Genomic DNA, 18,977 nt, shown 5'->3' with positions numbered 1-18,977 from the left:
CCCTACCAAAGGGCATTCATCTTGATGTTGTTTTATTGTTCTTAGTCACATTAAATAAGACAGAATATATCCTATCCCAGAACTTTAGACTTTAATGAATAAGTAAGACAGTTCTGGAGTCACTCTTTCAGTTGGCATGTTATTGTTCTTCGTGTCCAACTCTTTTCAACCCCATGGATTTGCAGCACACCAGGCTTCCCTGTCCTTCAGCATCTCCTAGAGTTTGTTCAAACTCATGTCCATTGAGTTGGTAATGCTATCCAACCATCTCGTCCTCTGTCATCCCCTTCTCCTCCTGCCTTCAGTCTTTCCCAGCATTAAGGTCTATTCCAATGAGTTGGCTCTTTGCATCAGGTGGCCAAAGTATTGGAGCTTCAGCTTTAGCATCAGCCCTTCCAATAAATATTCAGGGTTGATTTCCTTTAGAATTGACTGGTTTGATCTCCTCTAAACAATCAATTATTAATTAGGAACTGAGATCCAGCTATGAAACCAACTCAGTTCAAGATCTGCACACCTCTCATGAAAACTAAAGACCAGAGTCTTTAAAGTTCCCACAACCTGTAAAAGGTTACAGAGCTTGTTGTAAGAGATGAAGACAAGATATTAACTAGGCCTGCCTGGATTCCAGAGTCCCTGCTCCAGTAAGAGGCATATGATGACTGGGTTAAAAAGCAAAACTCAACTAAGTAAATTTAAAGATTTAATTGTCCTTATTTAATGATTCATGAATTGAGCAGCACTCCATCTGGCAAAGGAGCTCTGAGCAACTGCTCAAAAGGGAAGACTTTATAGGCAGGAGACAGGGCAAGGAAGTTATTCTAGCTGAGAGCGGATTGTTTCAGGCAAGGTCACCTTCCTTTAAGGGGCGGCTGGTACTATCAGGCCAGTAACCCTTACTAGTGCTGACCAGGTAATTCCAGATTGGCTGATTAAAGATCACATTCCTGGGAGAGGCTGAAAATGCCAAGAGGTTAGGGCTTTTTGTTTTTGTATTTTATTGAAGTATAGTTGATTTGCAGTGTTGTGTTAGGGGCTCCCCTGGTAGCTCAGCTGGTAAAGAATCTGCCTGCAAAGCAGGAGACCCTGGTTTAATTCCTGGGTTGGGAAGATCCCCTGGAGAAGGGATAGGCTACCCACTCCAGCATTCTTGGGCTTCCCTGCTGGCTCAGTTGGTAAAGAATCAGCCTGCAATGGCTACCCACTCCAGTATTCTGGTGTGGAGAATTCCATGGACTGTAGTTTCGGAGAAGGAAATGGCAACCTACTCCAATATTCTAGCCTGGAGAATCACATGGACAGAGGAGCCTGGTGGGTACAGTCCACGGGGTCACAAAGAGTCGGACACGGCTGAGTGACTAATTTTCTTTTTCAGTGTCGTGCTATAGGTTAGTTATTAAGTCTTGACTTGCTGATATGGAGTTTAGCACAAGGGAATTCATTTGGAGTCTGTTGTCTCTTTTTCAACACAATTAGGCATTTACTTTAAAAAGTCTTGTAGAAGAATATTTGTGCTAGGTTGCTTCAGTCATGTCTGACTTTTTGCAACCCTATGACCATAGCCCACCAGGCTCCTCTGTCCATGGGTTTCTCCTGGCAAGATACTGGAGTGGATTGCCATGTCTTCCTCTGGGGGATCTTCTCAGAAGAATATTTAATGGTAAAGAAAAAAGCCTGTTAAATATTAAGTTAAGGGACTTACCTGGTGGTCCAGTGGCTGAGATCCTAAACTCCCAACACAAGGGGTCCCAGTTTCATCCCTGGAGTGGATTGCCATGCCTTCCTCTGGGGGATCGTCTCAGAAGAATATTTAATGGTAAAGAAAAAAGCCTGTTAAGTATTAAGTTAAGGGACTTACCTAGTGGTCCAGTGGCTGAGATCCTAAACTCCCAACACAAGGGGTCCCAGTTTCATCCCTGGTCAGGGAACTAGATCCCAAATGCTGCAACCTGCATGCCACAACTAAGACCCAGTGCAGCCAAATAAATAAAATCCATTTTTTAAAGTATTCAGTTAAAAATGGAAGTTAAAAATATCTGAACTATATCAATTCTTGGGTACATATTGTTTTTCACATTTAACGTGTCTGAAATAGGGTGCATCAAAAATCAATTCCAGGGGAATTATAGATATCAATGTGAAAGGTAAAACAATAAAGCTTCTAGAAGATATTACAGGGCTAAGAAAAGATGTATCAAACAGGAAATAAGACATAAACATAAAAGGCTAATAAGTTGGACTAAATTAAAATTAAGATTTTTTTCTTTTTTGCATCAAAAGACATTTTAAGTGAATGAGGTGAGCCAGTGAATGGGAGAGAAAACTTTTGCAATACATATATCCAAAAAGGGGACTCATATCAGAATGTATATTGAACTCCTACAAATCACAAACTGGCAAACAATCCAATGGGGGAAAAAAATAAGCAAAAAGCTTGAAACATTCACTTCACAAAAGAGAATATTCAAATGGACAATAAGGATATGAAAAGAAGCTCAATCTCATTAGTCTCTAGGGACATGCAACTTGCTAGTCTAACACACTGACCAATTGCTCCCCAGAGAACATGGGAAATGCAATTTAAAACCGCCATGAGAACCACAATACACCCCCAAGAATGCCTAAAACTGAAAAGAATGAGAACGCCAACTGTTAGCATGAGATGTGGAGAAACCAAAGCTCTTCTACGTTGCGGGAAGAATATAAATTAGACACTCAGAAAATTGTTTGGCAGTGTCTGTTAAAGTCAAATGCTTGTAAGTATCATCCAACAGAATTTCATACAAATGTGCAGCAAAAGACGAGAACCAGAATATTCATAGAAGCATCATTAATAATAGCCCCTACCTGGAAACCGCCCAAATGCCATCTGTAGTAGAATGGATGCATTGCGGCAGATTCATAAACAGAATTTTATATAGAAGCAGAACTAATGAATTACAGCTACATGCAAAAACATGGATGAATGTTACAAACAGCACTGAGAACAAGCAAGACACAACAGAGTACATACAGTATGATTCCATTTACAGAAAAACAAAGATAGGCAAGAACAGTCTATTTCAGTAGAAGTTAGGATAGCAAATGGGAAGTTAGGAAAGGTAGTGCCTAGAAGGTGGTTTAAGGAGGGTTTGGGGGACCCTGGTGATTTATGTTTCCTGATCTGGGTAGTGATTCAGTCAACATTCATAAGTTGTACACTAATAATTTGTGTACTTTCTGTATATGTGTGTTAGTCGCTCAGTCGTGTCCAACTTTTTGCAACCCCATGGACTGTAGCCCACCAGGCTCCTCTGTCCCTGGGATTCTCCAGGCAAGAACACTAGAGTGGGTTGCCATTTCCTCCTCCAGGGGATCTTCCTGACCCACGGATCGAACCCAGGTCTCCTGCATTTGCAGGCAGATTCTTTACCATCTGAGCCACCATATGTGTGTATAGATATATATTATACTTCAGTAAAAAGTATACCAAATGAAGATGAAATTGAACAATTTGAGACCAAGAAGGTTAATTACCCACAGATCTTTGCTGAAAGACCTGTTCAATGATGTCATCCAGTTATCAGGAAATTGAATTCAGCAGGTAGGAGCGGAATGTAAGAACCACTGCAGAGCCAAGAAACAGGCAAACATGTAGACAAATCTATTTGGAAAAAAAATGGAGGGGCTCAGAAAACCCAGTGGAGCCTAAAATGCTATGGAATAATAAAGTGGAAAACAGGAGAGGAGAAATTGTACAGAAATTATCTAAGTTTCACATATTTCTAAGAAGGATAAAGACAATGAGTTATAAACTTTTTACAATCAAGTCAAGAATTTAATTTCTAAGCAAGTAAAAATACAATGCATAATTTCTAAACCAGTGAAAAGGGTGAGAAAGAATAAAGAAGTCTGCATTGTTATAGTAGAAAACTAAAAAAGGGGGGACTTTCCTGGCAGTCCAGAGGTTAAGACTCCGCGCTCCCAATGCTGGGGGCAACGGGTTCAACCCCTGGCTAGAGAACCAGGATCTTGCATGCTGCATGGCGCAGCCAAAAATAAAAGAGAAGAAGCACTTAAAGACAAGCATGGAAAATAGAAAATGCAAAATAAAGTGACAGGCATAAGTTTAAAATTTTCAGTAATCCCTATAAATGTAGATAGTTTAATTGTGTCTGTTAAAAGACAGGGACTTTTAAATTTGTTACAAAAACAAAATTCAACTACAAGTGATTACATATAAAACCTAATGACAGAAAAGATGAAAGTAAGAAGCATGAAAAAAATATATATACCAGGCAAATACCAAGGAAAATGAAGCTGGTGTTGCAATATAAGATAAATCTTAAAGAAAAAAGCAATATTAGGTATAAGGATGATCATAGGTCAAGGATGAAAGGAAAAATTCACTAGAAAAATATTGCACATAAACCTACACTTTACAACATAGCTTCAAAATACATATAGCACAAATGGATGGAATTACAAAGAGAAATGGACACGTTCACAACCATACTGGGAGAGCTTAACATCTCTCTCAGAAACTAAGAGATCAAGCTTATAAAAAATTATAAGAATATAGACTGGAAGAACACAGTGACACGAATGTTCCAACGTGCAGGCACAGAATGCTCTATCTTACAGCTGCATGTGTATGTTCAGTGGCTCAGTCACCTCCAATGTTTGCAAACCCATGGGCTGTAGCCTGCCAGGCGCCTCTGTGCATGGGATTTTCCAGGCAAGAATACTACTGGAGTGGGTTGCCATTTCTTCCTCCAGGGGATCTTTCAGACCCAGCAATCAAACCTGAGTCTCCTGGATCTCTTGCATCGGCAGGCAGATTTTTACCACTAGTGCCACCTGGGAAGTCTTAGGGAACTATATTATTTTGTCTGCAAGAACACATGCAAGTTACAAATGTGGCCACACGTGGGACCACAAAGGAAGGGTCAATAAGTGCCGAAGAAGCAATAAACCTTGTGCGATAAAATATAAAATCACTATCAAGAAGAAAGCCCCCAAACCTACTCTGGCATAACAAAAATAGGACAAACTAACATTAGGGCCTTCCCAATGCAATGGGAATGACACTTTACATAAAATTTTGGTTATATATATATTTTTAAGCTTGAATCTAATGATAAGGAAACCATCAGACAAAAGAAACAAGGCAGTTGTGAAGGACAGTCTACAAAACAGCTGCCCTGGAAATCTTCAAAAAAATTCAAAATTATACACCTCCCACTGATTCTCCCACAAAAGAAGAAGGTACTGCTTTAAATTAGAGAAAGCTAATGAAGGACTTCCCTGGTGGTCCCGTGGTTAAGACTCTGAACTCTCAATGCAGAGGGCCTGGGTTTGATCCCTGGTCAGGGAACTAAATCCCACATGCCACAACTAAGACTCAGTGCAGCCAAACAAATAAATATTTTTAAAAAAATCTAATGAGACGTGACAGCCAAATGCCATGCCTGAGCCTTGATTCTGGATCCCAGACCATCTTCCCAAATTTAAAGGAATGACTGGGACAGTCTTGGGACAATTTAATACAGACTACAGATTATACAGCATTACCGTATAAATGTTAAATTTCTTGTGTGCAATAACGTGTCCCCCATTTTTTTTTTGAGCTCTTAGTGCTTTCCTCTAGGATAATTCTCCAACTTCTTCGTCTCAGGATCCCTTTACACCCTGAGAAGTTGTTGAGAACTCCAAAGGTTGTTTGTTTACATAGATTATATAAAACCCTATTTGGGGCTTCCCAGGTGGCACAATGGTAAGGAATTCACCTGCCAATGCAGGAGACTCGGATTCAACCTCTGGTCTGAGAAGATGCCCTGGAGGAGGAAATGGCAACCCACTCCAGTATTTTGCCTGGGAAATCGCGTGGACAGAGGAGCCTGGCGGGTTACAGTTCATTGCATCACAAAGAGTTGGACATGACTGAACACACACATGAAAACCTATTTACTGAATTAAAAGTTCAAACAAAATTTGAAACATGTTTATATATTCACTTAAAAATAACTACATTTTCCAAAATAAAAGAGTTAATGAGGAGAGCTGTTTTGTTTACATTTTGCAACTCTTCATCTCTGACTTCTCAGAAGCATTAGTAGCTGGATTCTCACACCCAATTCAGCATTCAGTCTGTTGCTGTATTTTGTTTCGGTTGAAGTGTTTGAAGAAAATCCAGCCTCACGCAGATATGCATTCGGAAAAAAAGAGGAGTGTTTCAATAGCTTTTTCAGATGTTAGGATTCTTCTCCCCTCCTCCATGCTCTCATTATCAAACCCCATTTAATTTTTAAAGATCAACAACACCAAAAACACAAAGTAGAATAAAATGAAAGTTTTGTTTATAAGTACCATTTAATTAAAGCTGTTTACAACTATTATCTCCCACAGGAGTTACACATGAATTTTCTTTTTTTTTTTCAAAATATTTATTAAACACCTAATGTGTGCAAGGAACTCCCTAAGCTCTAGCTATACTGTGAAAGTGAAAGTCACTCAGTCGTGTTCAACTCTTTGCGACCCCGTGGACTGCAGCCCACCAGGCCTCTCCGTCCATGGGGTTCTTCAGGCAAGAATACTGGAGTGGGTTGCCATTTCCTTCTCCAGGGGATCCTCCCGACCCAGGAATTGAACTCATGTCTCCTGCATTGCAGGCAGACGCTTTAACCTCCGAGCCACCAGGGAAGCCCACACATGAATTTTAAAAGTATAAGAGGCGTGGTCTGGTGGTTAAGACGCTGTGCTTCCACTGCAGGGGGCACGGGATTAATCCCTGGTCCAGAAAATTCCACATGCCTCACAGAATGGCCAAGAAAAAAAAGAGAGAGAGATGAGAAACAGCAGAAGCAGCACACAGGGTTGGACAAGCCAGCAGGAGTTTCACTGCCACAGGAAGGGGGGCCAGGTGTGAGTGGGTTTTTTACGATTTACTTTGAATGAGAAAGTGGTAAGTAGCATAAGCAGCTGAGAGTGTGCCCCCAGTATGAGAGCTCTTCCCCTTCCCACTTCTCTCTCTCTGTGCTGTGCTCAGTTGTATCCCACTCTTTGCGACCCCATTGACTATAGCCCGCCAGGATCCTGTCCATGGGATTCTCCAGGCAAGAATCCTGGAGTGGGTTTCCATGCCCTCCTTCAGGGGATCTTCCCGATCCAGGAATTGAACCCATGTCCGGTGCGTCTCCTGCATTGGCAGATGGGTTCTTTGCCACTAGCGCCACCTAGGAAGCCCTCCCACTCCTCACTCCAAGGTATAATTTTTTTGGAAAAACAAAATGTCCTATATCTAGTTAGTTGTGTTACCTACTACTACATCTGTAGTCTGTTTTCCTACACTAAGCAATTCAGCAGGAGTGAATGTCCTACAGTTTAACTAATTCTGACATTATCTACTTGCAGAAAGCATTAGATTCTCCAGATTAAGAGCTCAGATCTACAACACTGGTGCTTATCACCAACCAGGGACATTTCAGTTGCATTTCTGACTCACCCGCTAAAAACTGGGGATTTACATGACCCCTTCCTTGGGCCCTGTAATTTCCTAGGACAACTCACAAAACACTGGAAATGTTGATTCACAGTTCTCAATTTATTATAAAGGATGTATAAAGGCCTCAGATAAACAGCCAGATGAAGAGGTACATAGGGTGAGGTCCAAAGGGGTCCTGAGCACAGGAGATTCTGTCTCAGTGAACCTGAGATGCTCAGAAAGGATTATCTATGAATAACAGAAGGAAACTCCTATCTCTTAAGAAATTTCAATGGTTTTGTGAGCTCTGTGCCAGGAACTAGGGGCAAAGACCAAATATATTCTCTACCACAACTTTCTTATAAGGCAGGCATGGCATTGGCTGATACCTGGCTTAAAGTCTAAAAATCATGCCCAGATAACACATGTAAGCATTTATAGCTCAGCAGATAAAACTTTCACTGCAGTTAAAATTGAACACGTGTCTGAACCATTGATCTTGATTAAGTTAGGGCCAATTACTGTGATTTGTTCATATCCCCACAGTTCTGGATCAGAATATATTCTGATCAAATAATCTGCAAAGGAGATAACCTAGCTTTGAATCTATAACATAAAAGCAAAGAGGCAATGATTTTCTGCTCAGTTATCATGTTTAGGATCTTTCCAAGGAATGTAATAAGACCCAGGAAGCACCTCTTGCTGCCTGTGCCAAAAGTTTCATGTACTGTCCTTGAGCATGGAAATGGTCAGCTGACCGGCTGTATGCAGTCCACAGTGGTTCTCCCACAAACATCCACACAGCTGTCACACAGTTCTCATCCAGTGTGAAGCAGTGATAAATGACTGCAAGAAGCATTATTACCTTTCGTTTCTTCATAAAAATCTGAATCCATGTTATTGTTGTTCAGTCGCTAAGTCGTGTCCGATGCTTTTCAACCCCATGGATTGCCTCGCACCAGGCTTCTGTGTCCTGCACTGTCTCCTGGAGTTTGCTCAGATTCATGTCCATTGAGTCCATGATGCAATCTAACCATCTCATTTTCTGCCACCTCCTTTTTATTTTGTCCTCAATCTTTTCCAGCATGAGGGTCTTTTTCAATGAGTCGATTCTTCGCATCCAGTGGTACAAGTATTGGAGCTTCAGCTTCAGCATCAGGCCTGCCAAAGAATACTGATGGCTTGATTTCCTATAACATTGACTGGTTTGACCTCCTGGCAGTCCAAGGGACTCTCAAGAGTTTTTAGCACCACAATTCAAAAGCATCAAGTCTTCAGCACTCAGCCTTCTTTATGGTTCAACTCTCACATCTGTAAATGACTTGTGGAAAAAAACCACAGCTTTGACTATACAGACCTTTATCAGCAAAATAATGTCTCTGCTTTTTTAATATACTGTCTAGGTTTGTCATAACTTTCTTTCCAAGGAGCAAGCATCTTTTAATTTCAAGGCTTGTAGTCCCCATCTGAATCCATGAGTCCTCTTTATCTCTTTCATAGTAATATCCACTGCCATCCAAACTGTAGCAAATTTTACATCCTAGTGCAAATGCTCCCAGAAAAACATCTTTTCTTTTCACTATTTTTAAATGTATTGAAAAGTAGACTTTTAATTTGATTTAAATTTATTTGGCTATGCAGGGTCTTAGTTGTGGCTGGTGGGCTCTTAATTGTAGCATACAGGATCTAGTTCCCTAACCAGGGGTCGAACCCAGGCCCACTGGGCTGGGAGCAAAGAGTCTTAAAAACTTGACCATCAAGGAAGTCCCAAAACATCTTAACCTTTTCTTCATAATCTGGAAGTTTATTTTTGTGTATGGTTATTATGTCTATCTAGGGGTAGTTTCTCTTTATGATTTTTTTTCTAATTCTGGATCATTCTCATATTTGTCAACTTCCAGTAAAGGACTCCAAGCTGGCACAGCTGCTGCAGACTGGGCTCCAGGCCACAGGGATAACTCAGGTCATCTTGGGACTTGTCCATGTACCAGATCTGCACCATGATCTGGGCCTGGGGGGCTGCAGGGCAGTGCTTCCCAGCATAGTAGGCATCGCAAGCACCAGGCGCTCTGTGACCTGCATGGGCTGAGCTGGGCAGAGTCCCTGGTGGCCTCTTTTAGGGGGCATCCCAGTTTGGGCCACTGCCCAATCCTGGTTTGCCAGTCATTGAGACTGTGTAAGACCTGACCCAGGGTATTCACTTACTATAACGAAATGTATAAGTGATACTTTCTCAAAGGTTAATTGCAATGTGGAATCTGAAACCACACAGATGTGCTTTTCTCCTCTGTTACATTCAGACCTCTCACATTCAAATCCATTCTCTTTACCCATGCATGACTTTTTAACATCATGTGTTGGTCATTTGGAAAATACTGGCTCACTGAGTTATGCAGATCTTCCCAAAGTTGACACAGTTCCTTATACAACATGAAAAAAAAAATCACATTTGTTAATATCACTAATCTCATTAGAAACATTATTAAGAATTGGAAAGCTCTCAAGCTCAGGGTATCCACAGGTTTTCCAAAATTTTAGTTTTCCCTCGAAAGCTCCAGTTTAAAAGAATCACTGGTAACAGACACTATAAGCTATTTTCTTGAAGTGACTGGTTCATTTCATTCATTTTTGAGAAAATATCTACCAGATACTTGTGTCTGAATGGCTTCTCTATCAGTTGTTCTTTCCAGTTAAATAGATGTTCTGTGAAGAAAGCAGCTGGTACAGCTCACAACTTAAATAAAGCATTCCAGTCCTTTCTAAGTTCTTCTCCAGGAGACAACCATCTTACATGCGTCTGCCGCACAAGTGCTTTGTATGTATTTCCATTTGTATTATTATATATATTATATAGAATATTAGAAAGATGTATAACCAAGAGTTATGATCTAACCAAATAATTTTTACTGCTTTATTGAGATCTTATTAATGGACTTGAAAAAAGAAAAAAGAGTGCATGGTGGTGAGAAATAAAATCATCACAGTCTGGTGCCTCTGTCATGACTCAGGCTAAATTGTAAGCCGTTATCCCACTGTTGCTTTTGCATCATTTGGGCAAATGTTAGCACAGTGAGAAATATAACTGACTTACTATTATGATCACAATTTAGATCTCATGGTCCCCCCCTTCCTCAGGGTCCGTGGACCATACCCTGAGAACCGTTGGTTGCTGCTAGGTTGCACCATCTTGTCTTAACCTCCACCTAACTTTACATTCATTGAGTTCTGATCTTTCCCCATCGGGTGTCCCCAGGAAGAGCCCAGCACCTGAGCTGGCGGCTTCCAGTCGGAGCCAGATCCGCGGGGAAGGCGAGGTGGGGGTGTGTGTATGGGTGCCTACGTATGTGGCTGTGTGTGTGTGTGGAGGGGGGGGCCAGCAGGGCACCGAAGCTGTACCCAGCTGCCCTCGCCCCTCTTTCCCTTACCTCACTTCCTCTTTCCCTCCCCTAGCCCCTTTAACCCTTTGCTTTCCTCCAAGGACGGAGGAAAAGCTTCAATTTAAAGAAAGCTGCCAGAGTGAATAATTCTGGGATAAGAGGCACTCTGCACAGCACATAAACTACTGTGACAATTTGTTTCAAAATTAAAAAGAATCTAATTAGATCCCTAGATATCTTTTTTTAATAATTTATTATTTATTTATTTGGGCTGTGCTGGGTCTTGCGAACAGACTTTCTCTAGTGTGGGGCTTCTATTGTGGAGCACAGGCTCTAGGCACTCTGGCTTAGCTGCTCTGCAGCCTGTGGGCGCCTCCCCGCATGGCCCCTGGACCACCAGGGAAGCTCTATCTACAGATATCTGGACTGTTCTTTTTCTGGTTTCATATTTTCTTGTTATGTAATTGTCAACCACCACAGAACTGTATAAAGTAAAAATCGAGAGTCTCTGACTATACCCCTCTCCCAGACTGTCCTTGGTATCTGTGCCTCTAATTTTTCCTATGTATGTATGTATGTTAAGATAGGATGCATGTGTGCGTGCTAAGTCACTTTAGTCGTAGCCTGTCAGGCTCCTCTGTCCATGGGATATACCAGGCAAGAATACTGGAATGGGTTGCTGTACCTTCCTCCAGGGGATCTTCCCAACCCAGGGACTGAACCAGTACCACCTCAGTTCAGTTCAGTCGTTCAGTACTGTCTGACTCTTTGCGACCCCATGGACTGCAGCACGCCAGGCCTCCCTGTCCATCACCAACTCCCAGAGCTTACTCAATCTCATGTTCATTGAGTCAGTGATGCCATCCAACCGTTTCATCCTCTGTTGTCCCCTTTTCCTCCAGTACCATCTGGGAAGTCATAAAACAGGATATTTATCTGCAACTTTCTATTTTCACTTAATATGTCACAATGTATTTTTCTATATCAGCAAATATCTACTTCATCCTTTCTGATTTGTTCATTTATTTATTCGGCTGCGCCGGGTTTTAGTTGCAGTACTCGAGATCTTTAGTTTCGGCATGTGGGATCTTTTTATTCTCTCTCTTTTTTTTAGTTACAGCATGTGGGATCCAGTTCCCTCACCAGGGACTGAACCTGGGCCCCCTGCATTGGGAGTAAGGAGTTTCAGCTTCTGGACCAGCAGGGAAGTTCCCATTCTAAGCGTTTTATCTGCATGAATTTATTTAATCTTAAGAATCTGCCTACAATGCAGGAGACAGCCTGCAATGCAGAAGAACCGGGTTCAATCCTTGGGTCAGGAAGATCCCCTAGAGAAGGAAATGGCAACCCACTCCAGTATTCTTGCCTGGTATATCCCATGGACAGAGGAGCTGGGAAGGCTACAGTCCATGGGGTCGCATGCTAAGTCAGACACAACTTAGTCACTAAACCACCCACAACTACGGGGAGTAGGTACTGTTATTATCCCCATTTGCAGGTGAAGCAACTGAGCCTCAGATTTGAACAGGCAATGAGAGAATCATAACAAAAGATTTCTACAAACAGGGAGAAAACCTTATGCTCTGGGACTCTGTTGCTGCTGCTGCTGCTGCTAAGTTGCTTCAGTCGTGTCCGACTCTGTGCGACCCCATAGATGGCAGCCCACCAGGCTCCCCCGTCCCTGGGATTCTCCAGGCAAGAACACTGGAGTGGGTTGCCATTTCCTTCTCCAATGCATGAAAGTGAAAAGTGGAAGTGGAGTTGCTCAGTCGTGTCTGACCCTCAGCGACCCCATGGACTTCAGCCTTCCTGGCTCCTCCATCCATGGGATTTTCCAGGCAACAGTACTGGAGTGCCGGGACTCTGTTACCAATAGAGTAATGAAGGCTCTGGTTCTTTTTAATGCCTTTCAATCATTTCATCTTTCTCCAACTTTGGATCTCTGGTTTTATTAGGAATTTAAAGGATTAATTTAAGTAATGCAAGAGAAAATTTCCTGAAATTAGTGTTTTAAAATCTTCCAAATTTGTTTCTGGACTCCGCCTGTTACTGTCCATAGATTTATTTTACAAAGCTAAAATCAGAGTAGTCCTTCATGTTCTTTTTTTAGGAGGCAGGGGTCTGTTTACCTTTCAATATGATTCAAGTGTAAATGAATGTTGTGCCCCTCCCCCTTATCCCCAAGGGACAGTGCAGGCTTGAGAAATTGAACTTGTACTTGGCCAAGGATGAGTAGGGTCTGTCTATTGAGGGGGGGTGGTGGTGGCGGCAGTGGAAAGGACCCACTTGATGGAAGGAAGGGACGGTGCAACTGCTCAGAGCCAAGAACTACTCAGGGGAATGGCTAAATCTAGGGTTTGTGTGGAGCAAGAATAGTAGAAGAGAAGGGTGGAGAGGTAAGTGAAGGTTATGAATCGCTATAAGCTCTTCAGATTTTATTGTATCGGGTGGTGAAGAGCTACTTCCCTGTTTGAGTGGAGTGACTGCTCAGGCCTGTGCTTCAGGATGACAAGGCTGGAAGTGGCTGGCGGGGAGGGCAGATGGGAGGGGGACTGAGCACAGACTACTGGCAGGGAAATCACTTTAGAGATGACCATAAATAGCTCTGCTATCAACACCTCCCCCACAACCCTCCCCCTTCCCATTTTCTGACTTCTAATAATGGCCTCACCATTCTCCCAGTGCCAGCGATGGAAGTCTGAGTCACTGTGCCTCCACCCCCGGCCAGCAAGCTGCAATTCCTGCAGATGCCATCTCTAAACCGCCTCTACCCTCTTGCTCCTTCTTGAGGGTTCTGCCTGGACCCCGTGTCAGGCCTGTCTCTGGTTCAGGAACCCTGGCCTCCCTTCCCTAGGCTTGCTCTCCTACTCTCTGACATCCCCTCACTGCTGGGCCAGATGTTCCCAGATGTTACCCTTCTGCCGACAAACAGAACATGAAACAAACATAGGGTAAAACGAAACCCCTGCAGTGTCCACCTGGAGGAAGTGCAAGGCCCTCGCTCTCCTTGCCTGCCTGGTCAGCTTCCTCCCTGTCTTTTGTTTCTTTTTAATTTATCTATTTATCTGACTGTGATGGGTGTATGTTGGTGCGTGGGCTTTTTCCCTGGTTGCAGAGAGCAGGGGCTACTCTGTAGTTGTTGTGTGTGAGCTTCTCATTGCAGTGGCTTCTCTTGTTGAGGACTTCCCTGGTGGCTCAGACGGTGAAGTGTCTGTCTACAGAACCCGGGTTCAATCCCTGGGTTGGGAAGATCCCCTGGAGAAGGAAATGGCAATCCACTCCAGAACTATTGCCTGGAAAGTCCCATGGACAGAGGAGCCTGGCAGGCTACAGTCCATGGGGTTGCAAAGAGTCGGACATGACTGAGTGACTTCACTTTCCTTTTTCACTTGCTCTTGTTGCGGTTCACTTTCCTTTTTCACTTGCTCTTGTTGCAGAGCGTGGGCTCCAGGGCATGTGGGCTTCAGTAGTTGCTACAGGTGGGCTTAGTAGTTTCCATTCCTGGGCTCTAGAGCACAGATTCAGTAGTTGTGGCCCAAGGGGCTAGTTGCTCTGCAGCTTGTGGGATCCTCCCAGACCAGGGATAGAACTGGTGTCTCCTGCATTGGCAGGAAGGTTCTTTACTACTGAGCCACCAGAGAAGCCCCTCTCATGTCTTAAAGATCAGTGAGCACACACGTGATGAGTGTTTCTGCCCTGAGCTCACCAGGGTCTCCTCTAGCAGAGGTGGTTTTCTGTTCACCGGATGCCTGGTGTGTCATCTAAACTCCTCTTGGGATACTTCACTTTCCTGTTATGTTTGGTTTGTGCTTGATTTGTGGCTTCCTAAGGGTAAAGACTGAGTGACATGCATTTTTGTGCCTCCACGGGGAACTGTGGAGAATAGCAAGGAGACATAAGAAAGCCTTCCTCAGCCATCAGTGCAAAGAAACAGAGGAAAACAATAGAATGGGAAAGACGAGAGATCTCTTCAAGAAAATTAGAGACACAAAGGGAACGTTTCATGCAAAGATGAGCTCAATAAAGAACAGAAATGCTATGGACCTAACAAAAGCAGAAAATATTAAGAGGTGGCAAGAATATGCAGATCTTCACGACCCAGATAACCACGGTGGTGTAATCACTCACCTACAGCGAGACATCCTGGAATGTGAAGTCAAGTGGGCCTTAGAAAGCATCACTAGGAACAAAGCTACTGGGGGTGATGGAATTCCAGTTGAGCTATTTCAAATCCTAAAAGATGATGCTGTGAAAGTGCTGCACTCAATATACCAGCAAATTTGGAAAACTTAGCAGTGGCCACAGGACTGGAAAAGGTCAGTTTTCATTCCAATCCCTAAGAAAGGCAATGCTAAAGAATGCTCAGACTACCGCACAGTTGCACTCATCTCACATGATAGTAAAGTAATGCTTTACTAGCTTTACCGTAAACTTCCAGATGTTCAAGCTGGTTTGAGAAAAGGCAGAGGAACCAGAGATCAAATTGCCATCATCCGCTGGATCATGGAAAAAGCAAGAGAGTTCCAGAAAAACATCTATGTCTGCTTTATTGACTATGCCAAAGCCTTTGACTGTGTGGATCACAATAAACTGTGGAAAATTCTGAAACAGAAGGGAATACCAGACTACCTGACCTGCCTTTTGAGAAATCTGTATGCAGGTCAAGAAGCAACAGTTAGAACTGAACATGGAACAACAGACTGGTTCCAAATAGGAAAAGGAGTACGTCAAGGCTGTATATTGTCACTCTGCTTATTTAACTTTTATGCAGAGTACATCATGAGAAACGCTTGGCTGGAATCAAGATTGCCGGGAGAAATATCAATAACCTCAGATATGCAGATGACACCACCCTTATGGCAGAAAGTGAAGAAGAACTAAAGAGCCTCTTGATGAAAGTGAAAAGGAGAGTGAAAAAGTTGGCTTAAAGCTCAACATTCAGAAAACTAAGATCGTGGCATCCAGTCCCATCATTTCATAGCAAATAGATGGGGAAACAGTGGAAACAGTGTCAGACTTTATTTTTTTAGGCTCCAAAATCACTGCAGATGGTGACTGCAGCCATGAAATTAAAAGACATTTACTCCTTGGAAGGAAAGTTATGACCAACCTAGATAGCATATTGAAAAGCAGAGACATTACTTTGCCAACAAAGATCCGTCTTGTCAAGGCTATGGTTTTTCCAGTAGTCATGTATGGATGTGAGAATTGGACTAAAAAGAAAGCTGAGCACTGAAGAACTGATGCTTTTGAACTGTGGTATTGGAAAAGACTCTTGAGAGTCCCTTGGACTGCAAGGAGATCCAACCAGTCCATCCTAAAGGAGATCAGTCCTGAGTGTTCATTGGAAGGACTGATGTTGAAGCTGAAACTCTAATACTTTGGCCACCTGATGCAAAGAGGTGACTCCTTTGAAAAGACCCTGATGCTGGGAAAGATTGAAGGTAGGAGAAGGGGACAACAGAGGATGAGATGGTTGGATGGTATCACTGACTCAATGGACATGAGTTTCAGCAGACTCCGGGAGTTGGTGATGGATAGGGAGGCCTGGTGTGCTGCAGTCCCTGGGGTTGCAAAGAGCCGGAGATGACTGTGTGCCTGAACTGAACTGAACAGGGAATTTGCACATGACCTAGACTCAACAACTTAGTTGAAGTTTGACTAAAAATGTGTAAGGGTGGGAGTTTCCAATTCTGCTGACCCCAAACTGGAGGATCTAAGCACCTTTCCTTGAAACATCATCTTTCTCTGAGGTGGTTTCAAGGCCAGTAGTTATCACCACCAAAAATTCCAAACAAGTACAATAAATAGGGACTCTGGTTCCTCCTCTCCTTCCTTAAAAGAATGATGGACTATTAGCCAGGTATATGGATGTGAACTGGCACCCCACTCCGGTACAATTGCCTGGAAAGTCCTATGGACAGAGGAGCCTGGTAGGCTACAGTCCATGGGGTCGCAAAGAGTCAGACATGACTGAGCGACTTCACTTTCACTTTTCACTTTTCACTTTCTTGCGTTGGAGAAGGAAATGGCAACCCACTCCAGTGTTCTTTCCTGGAGAATCCCGGGGATGGCGGAGCCTGGGGGGCTGCCGTCTCTGGGGTCGCACAGAGTCGAACACGACTGAAGCAACTTAGCAGCAGCAGCAGCATGGATGTGAACTGGCTTCCCTGGTGGCTCAGACAGTAAAGAAGTTACCTGTAATGCGGGAGACACAGGTTTGATCCCTGAGAAGGAATGACTACCCACTCCAGTATTCTTCCCTGGAGAATTCCATGGACAGAGGAGCCTAGCAAACAAAATGCATATCACTCAGTCTTTACCCTCAGGGTCACAAAGAATCGGACATGACTGACACTTCACTTTCATGCATATGAACCAGAGTTCTGCTACTTCCCAGCTGTGTCTTTTTGAGCAAGTGTACTAACCTCTTTGAACCAATGGAGCTGACACCAACTGCCTCACCAAATGGATACTGGATGGACAAGGCTGCCATGGAGCTGGAGCCCTGGCAGGTGGGGCAGTGAGAGGAGTTTAATCTGAAGGTTTTGCCTTGACTATCCTGGGCTGCTGCTGTGCTTGCAAAGGACCCATGTGTTCCCACCCTGATCCCTCTACAGGTAAGGGCCAGACTCTGGAATATGCTGAGACTCTAGTACTGCCTCTTGCCAGGCCTCTGATACCCTGGTCCACAATATAAAGAAACAATATGCGGAGAGCAATTTCTTTATAACCATTTCAGAAGTGGCAGTACAGAACAGAATCTGCTCTTTTGAGCCAAAAGGAGGCTGGGGGGAGGGCATTCTCCTAGTTTATAGGTATAAACAGTGAGGCCTTTGTACCTGATAATACTAGGATGGCATGAAAGCCAAATACCAGAGGCTTCCACGGTCTCTGCTTGTGGGTTTTTGTTTTTTTTCTTTTCTTTTTTCTACTTGGGTTTTGAGCAAGACAATTGGGAACAAAATGAAAGGGATGATGGGTTATTCTGGGACATGCTGGCTCAAGATCAGGCCTCTGAATAAGGCCTTAGACTTTGGGGGGCCCCAAACAGCCCCGCTTTGGGCCCAATCTACTAGATGTCTGGGCCAAAGCGGTAGCTCTGCCTGGCTGAGACAGGGAGAAGGAAACTTTGAAGTCAGTAATTCAAGGTCACTTCGCTGGCCCAGCTCCATCTGGCAATGTTGACTCTGAGGCAGTGAAGGGGAGAGCTGGGAACACAGGGCAGAAAGAGGTGGCTAGCATTGGAGGGAGCTGGTGTAACTGGGAAAGTGGGGGGCTGGCCTCAGATGTTTCTAAATAAAACCCAGCCCCAGCTGAGGCTTTGGTTGTTTATGGCAGAACCGACTAGTATTGTCTTTTGTATGAAAGCAGGCATAAACGTGCCTGGTAGATTATTCAGCCAGGCTGCCTGAGTACTGCCTGATAAGCATCAGTGGTTGCACAGGGTGTGTCAAGGCTTTAACATATGTTTTTTCACCCAAGTCTTCTGGCAGCCCTGTTACTGTTATCGCTCCCCTCTCGGAAGGGAGGGTACAGACTCTGGCTACGCTGAATGACTTCGAGGACTAGCAGCTTGACCTGCTGAAGCAGTGGGACTCCAGTTCTTGAGTCGGGTCAGTCTACCTAAGGCGTAGGAGGATCTGGGAGCGAATCCGAGAAGACCCGAGGTGGCCATGATCTTAGTTCAAAAACGCGGAACCCGCACTGGTTAATGCGCCCGGAAATTTCAGCCCAGCCAATGCGAAGGGTGCAGCTGTTTGTTCAAATTTGCCTTTTTGGGCTTAAGCTGATGCGTCAGCAATTGACACTCTGGTTTAAATAGGGCATCCTGGAATGAGAGTTATTCCTCGCTAACGGCTCCCCCAGTGCTCCAGCTCCCATCCCCTGCTCCCGGGTGCCAGTCGGTCTCAGCGTGTTCCAAGGTCTGGCCTTTACCTGTAGACGGATCACGGTCTCACTCGCCTCTCGCTCCAGTGGAGCCGAGCCTCCTCCGGTGCCCAGCGAACCTCGGGCTGGGTGTGGGGGCGGAGCCTCGGCTGGTGCAGGGCAGGGGGAGGAGTCCCCCCGGCCGGACTCCGCCTCCTCTCGGTGAGGCCCAATAGGGTGGCGGCCCCCACAGCCCCGCCCCGGTCCTG

The 18,977-nt window shown here is 44.0% G+C and overlaps 1 long non-coding RNA gene across 5 annotated transcripts in view; it reads right to left on the bottom strand.

The window, feature by feature from the left end:
- LOC121817075 (uncharacterized) overlaps window positions 1-18,856 on the bottom strand; it is a 38,307-nt gene extending 19,451 nt beyond the window's left edge. Inside the window, exons 1-4 of one of the 5 annotated variants that reach the window (XR_009597202.1) lie at window positions 18,778-18,856; window positions 17,038-17,128; window positions 11,671-11,747; window positions 1,703-9,882 (exon numbers count right to left, since the gene is read on the bottom strand). This is a non-coding gene — a long non-coding RNA (uncharacterized LOC121817075). Of the gene's footprint in view, window positions 1-1,702; window positions 11,748-17,037; window positions 17,129-18,777 lie in introns of all 5 variants that reach the window. The other 4 variants (XR_009597203.1, XR_009597204.1, XR_009597205.1 and 1 more) reach the window with 4 other exon arrangements.
- Between the last annotated feature and the right edge of the window lie 121 nt (window positions 18,857-18,977).

The sequence above is a fragment of the Ovis aries genome, chromosome 18 (assembly GCF_016772045.2).
Source record: "Ovis aries strain OAR_USU_Benz2616 breed Rambouillet chromosome 18, ARS-UI_Ramb_v3.0, whole genome shotgun sequence".
NCBI lineage: Eukaryota > Metazoa > Chordata > Mammalia > Artiodactyla > Bovidae > Ovis > Ovis aries.
The sequence above is the reverse complement of the archived record's forward strand: the minus strand, read 5'-3'. Positions and strand labels throughout refer to the sequence as shown.